Source organism: Setaria italica, chromosome II (assembly GCF_000263155.2).
Source record: "Setaria italica strain Yugu1 chromosome II, Setaria_italica_v2.0, whole genome shotgun sequence".
NCBI classification, from domain to species: Eukaryota; Viridiplantae; Streptophyta; class Magnoliopsida; order Poales; family Poaceae; genus Setaria; species Setaria italica.
In genome coordinates this window covers 39,081,805-39,088,222 of record NC_028451.1, presented here as the reverse complement: position 1 = coordinate 39,088,222, position 6,418 = coordinate 39,081,805, and the positions used below count along the sequence as shown (strand labels likewise).

At 48.5% G+C, this 6,418-nt stretch overlaps 1 pseudogene; it reads left to right on the top strand.

Moving 5' to 3' along the window:
• Positions 1-2,925: 2,925 nt before the first annotated feature.
• LOC111256473 lies at positions 2,926-4,563 on the top strand (annotated as a pseudogene).
• Positions 4,564-6,418: the final 1,855 nt, after the last annotated feature.

The following is a 6,418-nucleotide window of genomic DNA, read 5'->3' as shown; positions in this document are numbered from 1 at the left end:
CGCGCGGCAGGGCCCGGCCCGACGGCCGCCAGAGCCGCGGCCGCAGGGGCCCGGTCGGCGGCCGCCACCTGCGCCCACGAGGGAAGGAGAGAGGGGAAAGAGGAGAGGGGAGGGGGGAAGGAGTCGCCGGCCATGGTGCCGGCCGGCGGCGGCGGCGTCGGCGGTGACGGCGGCGGCGGCGGCGGCGCCAGTCACAGGTAACCCTAACCCTAACCTAGGCTGATACCATACTATAAGGTAATAGATAGATTATGGGCTAACCCTAGAGGGTAGCTATGAAGATGTCTTACATGGGCCTATTGGGCCCTAATACACATAGTACACCAACAGTTTCGGCGTCCATGCTCGATACTCAGAGCTTGGAAACTTATGTTGATCATGTAGCTATCATTTCTGGACGATTTGGTTGAGAACCCTATTTTGGTAAACTATAGTGCTTTGCCTTGCAATGCCACTGACTGAAATTGCAGGCAGATGAAGTGCCACATGTTTCAGTGATCTTTCTTGTGCCTGCGTGTTCCACTTGATCTTCTTTACATAAGTGTTCCACATGCAAATTCCCAAAGAGGGGTGTTATACACACATAGGAAATTTGCATGTGTTTCAATAGGAGTTGTCTTTCTTCAGCATTTCCCATTACTTCAGTCTTCAGAAGGTCTAGTCCATATCACATAACTAAATGATTGGCATCATATATGGCCTCATTTTCAGACTCAGTATCAAGGTACCGGTTCCATTCCAATGCTATATCAGTCGCCATGGATACAGTATGTTGAGGTCTATTTCAAAGTTTGATGATGAGGTTTTAGCTGTGTTTTTTTTCCAGATTTTATAACAGGCCAGTACCCAAAGGAAAATGCAGACAAGGGAGCAATGATTGATGTGCTTCAATGATATGAGATGCTGCGATAGTGCAAACAATCTGAAAGTAGTATTCTGAAATGGATGCAAGAGCAAGTTGACTGAATTTGGAACGAGTATGGATATATTATCAGTACTGCATGGATATGTTCGGGCACACAGATTTTGAGCTCAGCCTCAGTGGTATGTTTCTGTCAGCAAATGCCAATTTTGTGTGATGATTGCTAATTGTCTGGTTGCCTACTCACAGTATTGCAGGTGGAAACTTTATGAGGAAAAAGCAAGGAAATTGAGTTCACATGACATGCTAAGTGATATGAAGTTGTCGACCAAATTTGGGACCCAATGTTCATCTGAAGAACTGATTTGAAGTTGTCAACCATCTTGTCTGAACACATTTAATCTGGCTGTTCAAATACAACGCGCATGAGCATGAATAACTGTCGGACTATATGCATCTCAATCAGAAGAAGAAAATCAGAATTTCATCAGATCTTCAAAAGGGACATACTAATCACCAAAGAATATTACATTTCGTTGCAGAATCACAATCAGAACCGGTCCTGACGTTGAACCAAAGGTCATGTGGTCCTCATGAGGCATGCTTGACTGCAGGCAAGTCAGTATGGCAGCACATTGTGATACCCTATCAGGACCAAACACTGAAACTATTGGCGCCAGCAAGTGCCAAACAGATGGCCCCAGAGAAATCCTATCGAAATCACATCTGCTTTTTCTTCCCGCGACACTGCATGTTCTGAACTCATGGCCTTGCCTCCTACCAGCCTGAGCTGATAGCTGCACTTGAACCATATGCTCTAATACCAAAGTTGATATGGTTACTTTACTAAGATAGGGAAGGTAGTAGATGGGATCTCAAACAGGCATTCGAAGCACTCAAACAGGCGCTGACTACAGGGCCGGTACTCCAGCTTCCAGATTTCGACCAAGAGTTCGTGGTCGATTGTGACGCTTCCGGGACTGGTTTTGGCACGGTCCTCCACCAAGGCAATGGCCCGATTGCTTTCTTCAGCCGCACCGTCGCGCCGCAGCACGCCAAGCTGCCAGCGTATGAACGGGAGTTAATTGGTCTGGTTCAGGCTGTTCGCCATTGGAGGCCATATCTCTGGACACGCACTTTCAAGATCAGAACGGATCACTGCAGTCTCAAATATTTGCTTGATCAGCACCTCTCTACTATTCCTTAGCACACTTGGGTCAGCAAACCGTTTGGCTATATTTTCACTGTGGAGTACAGGCCGGGCAAGCGGAATTGGGCAACGGATGCTCTTTCTCGCCGCGACGAGGACGCCGGGGGAGTTACATGCATTGGCCATTACTCGCCCTGAGTTCCAGCTCTTCGAGGATTTCAAACAGGAGGCTGTGTCCTTGCCGGAGATAGTGGCTAAACGGCGGGAGATTGAGGCAGGTACTGCGGGGGCTTCTTGGACGATCATGGATGAGTTTCTCATGCACCGCGGGCGTGTCTTCGTTCCACGTCTTCCAGTCTCTGGCCACAGCTATTGGAAACAGCTCATGGTGCCGGCCATGAAGGTGTTCAGAAGACCTTGCATCGTCTTTGTGCCTCCTTCTATAATCCAGGAGCGGCTAAGTTCGTCCGTGAGTTCGTCCAGGGTTGCCAGGTCTGTCAAAGGAGCAAGACGGAACACCTCCATCCTGCCGGTCTCCTTCAACCCCTTGATGTTCCATCGCCGATTTGGAGTGACATTGCCATGGATTTTGTAGAAGGGTTTCCTCGTGTTGGTGGCAAGTCAGTGGTGCTTACAGTGGTGGATCGGTTCTCCAAGATAGCTCATTTTGTTCCCCTTGGTCACCCTTACACAGCGATGTCCGTGGCTCAGGCGTTCTTCGACTTGATTGTCAGGTTACATGGCTTGCCTTGCTCCATTGTCAGCGATCGTGACCCGGTTTTTACTAGCGCCTTGTGGAAGGAACTTTTCACGCTGGCTGGAGTTAAGCTGTGTCTCAGCTCTACTTTTCGGCCTCAGATAGATGGCCAATCTGAAGTAACCAATCGCATCCTTGGTGTTTACCTGCGCTGCTTGGCTGGTGATCGTCCAAAGAATTGGCTGCGGTGGTTGTCCTGGGCAGAATTTTGTTACAATACCTCCTACCAGACATCCTTGCAGACAACTCCGTTCAGGGTGGTCTATGGTCGTGATCCGCCCACGCTTCTGTCTTATGAACCGGGCTTGGCTCGTGTGGTGGCGCTGGACAAACAACTGCAGCAGCGGGATGAGTTTCTGGCAGAGATACGTGAACGCTTGCTTCAGGCCTAGGACTATATGAAGGCTGCTCATGATAAGAATCATCGAGAGGTTGAGTTTGCCGTGGGCGATTGGGCTTGGTTGAGGCTTCACCAGCGCACGGCTTCAGGGATTACTGCTAGGATATGCCACAAGTTAGCACCTTGCTACTATGGTCCATTCCAGGTGCTTGAACGCATTGGGTCGGTTGCTTATCGCTTGCTGCTTCCTCCGCGTGCCCGTATTCATGACGTTTTTCATGTCGTCTTCCTCAAGAAACATCACGGGGAGCCACCTGCTGCTATTGTGCCTCTTCCACCAATTGGCCATGGCCGAGCTCTTCCAGTTCGTGCTGCAGTTGTCCATGCCCGTCCTACTAAAACTTCCTGGGAGCTTCTTGTTCAGTGGGAGGGTCGTGCTACAGCAGAGGCTACTTGGGAGGATCTTACTGCTTTCAAAGAGAGGTATCCAACATTTCAGCTTGAGGACAAGCTGTTTTCCCAGGGCAGCGGAAGTATTATGGACACCTTCTTTGGCAAGAAGTTCTATCGCATGGCCAAGGGCCAAGCTCCTCCAGGCGACACAAGTTAGTTAAGATTAGATTCTGTTTAGAGATAGAGTTGAAATTAGTTTGAGTTTGTTAGGCCAGCTCATTATATAAGAGTCCGGGCAGATTAAGTTGTAATTCAAGCAGAGAGATAAGCCTAAAGCTCAGAGCCTCCTAGGGAGGGTGAGCAGGTCCTTATTAATGCCATTGTGTTCATCAGCCAATAATCTAACCATATCATCTCATTTCCCCCACCTATAAATCCACCACCTTAGCACAAATACTTCATCAGTTCATCAGCAAGCTAAGCACCACACCCAGTATCTGAACCTCACGTGATACAAGCTGAGCTTCTCTGAAAACTTTCAAACAAGAAACGCAGAGATCGAAGAAGCCATGGTTAGTGCCAAGAGACTCGCACAGATGGCGAGGAAGTGGCAAAGGATGGCCGCCCTGGCCAGGAAGAGGCTCATGCCAATCCCGGCAAAAGAAGATGAAGAAGGATCGTCCTGCAGCATGTCGTCGTGATCGGCAAGGGTCACTGCGTCGTGTACTCTGCCGACGGCCGGCATTTCGAGGTCCCCCTGGCGTTCCTCGGAACGGCGCTCTTCGGCGAGCTCCTGCGGATGTCGCAGGAGGAGTTCGGGTTCACGAGCGACGATGGCAGGATCACGCTGCCCTGGGACGCCGCGGTGATAGAGTACGTCATGTGTCTGCTTAGGAAAGATGCCTCTAAGGAGGTTGTGAGGGCGCTCTTGAGCTCCATGGTCAGGGCATGCTGCAATGTCAGCGGCGTGCAGCCGTGCAGCCAGCAGTTAGCTGTCTGTGCATAGCTTATCAGCTCCCGATGTATATAAATTTTTGTTCAACCTGATGCAAAGGTTGTAGAATCTGTAGGAAATGCTGTGAAAACTGAAATGTATCACAAGCCTCACAAGTCACAAACCTTCGTAATTGATTGTGGCAAATTTTGTACTCCCTCCATTTCAAAATTGTAGGTCGTTTTAGCTTTTTTAGATTCATAGATGTTTATATGTATCTAGACTTAGGTACATACAGATATCTATGCATCTTGGGATGGAGGGAGTATGAAATATATATATAAAAAAATCTAGGTAATATACAACAAAATCCCTATATAGGGCTATGACCTTTGGGAGGTAGTGGATACCTTAGCAGTAGATATTTGGAAGTGGAGAGTGCCTATGAAAATCTAAATCTTTATGTGGATGGTCTTCCATGATAGAATCCAATCGGCGGTCCAGCTCAAGAAAAAAGATTGGTCTGGACCAAAAAATGTAAACTATGTGAAGAGGTGGAATCCACTTATCACATAATCTTCCAGTGTCCTATTGCGGCCATCTTGTGAACCTTTATCAAAGAAATGCTATGTCTAGGCAAAACACCACAATCGTGCTCAGAATTAATAGAAGAGATAACGAGAGACATAAAAACCAAATCTAGACAACTTTTTCTTCTTATGTGTGCAGGGGCAATGTGGGCGTTGTGGAAAAGCATGAATGACCTTGTCTTTAAACAAGGTTGTTGCGTCGCTCATGGTGGTGTCTTTTCCTACTGCTGTGGAAGCCACTGTCCAAGTCCAAAGATCCAGAGAAGATGGAGGGGTGATCAACAAGCTAACTGAAGCTTGCTCTGGTCTTGCTTGAATGAGAATGAAGACTCTCCTGTGTGTCTGTGAATGTCTTTTTCAATGTAGAGCGTTCTCTAAAACTGTGCGCTGGGTGTCCTGTTTTCAAGTTAAGTTTCCTGTGGTTGGGTTGGTAGAGATAGTTTGAGTAGCGGGAGATGTTCTTATCCTTGTTTTTTTTGAAGATGGTTGCTTTAGTTTAAAACAACTCGTCTGTAAAACTGGTAACCCAGTAACCGACCAATTGTGTACTTCTACTTAATTGTGTAATTTTGTTTGTTGGGTTTTCAATAAAACTGGATATGATTGCCTTTGGTCTCAAAATATGTATCACAAGTCTCGTTGCGTGAATGGCATGGAAGAGAGCAGGTTCGAAATGGCAGAGTGGTTTCCCACTTCCTCGGTGGGACCCGCGTGTCAGACTGTATTGCTGTTGGGCCCGCGGTGGGTCATCCGCGTTTGCCGCTCGTCATTGGATGCCTTTCGTCACCACCGGCGGTGGCGCTGAAGCCGGCCAGCGCCGTTGAGTCCGCCGCGTCCCCTTAATCGGAGTTTCCCGGTGCCTGTGCCCCAGTTGCGATCTCAGCTTGGCCCCACGCGAGTGCGCCGCGCAGCAGGCAGCTCGTTGGCTCCGGTAAGACCTCAAATCGAATAGGCGCAGGCGTCTACTCTATTGCATTGGATTTGCGCGTGTACGAGGTGAGAGCGCCTTGATTGTTGGTTCATAGCAGCTGTCGGATGGTGCCGCATCTCAATTTTACTGGCGGTCTGCCCCTCTCGCAGCATCTCCTCATGTGGCACCGATTTCTCTCCTGTTTTCTATTTAACCAGTCGGGATCTGTCGGTGTTTTATACTCGACTACCTACCGAGGGATATCGTGAGATAGTAGATTGGTTGGTGGGAGATCGTCGAACCTGCAACTCGAAGGTAAAAGCGAGGACACAAGACACTGATTTATACAGGTTCGGACCGTCAGAGTAGCGTAATACCCTACGTCCTAATTTGAGGTGTTGTATATTACCCTACGCTTGGGTGTTGTTTGGTGTTGAGGATTTGATCCTCCATTGTAGTTCTAGGAGGTCTTGGCCTACCGA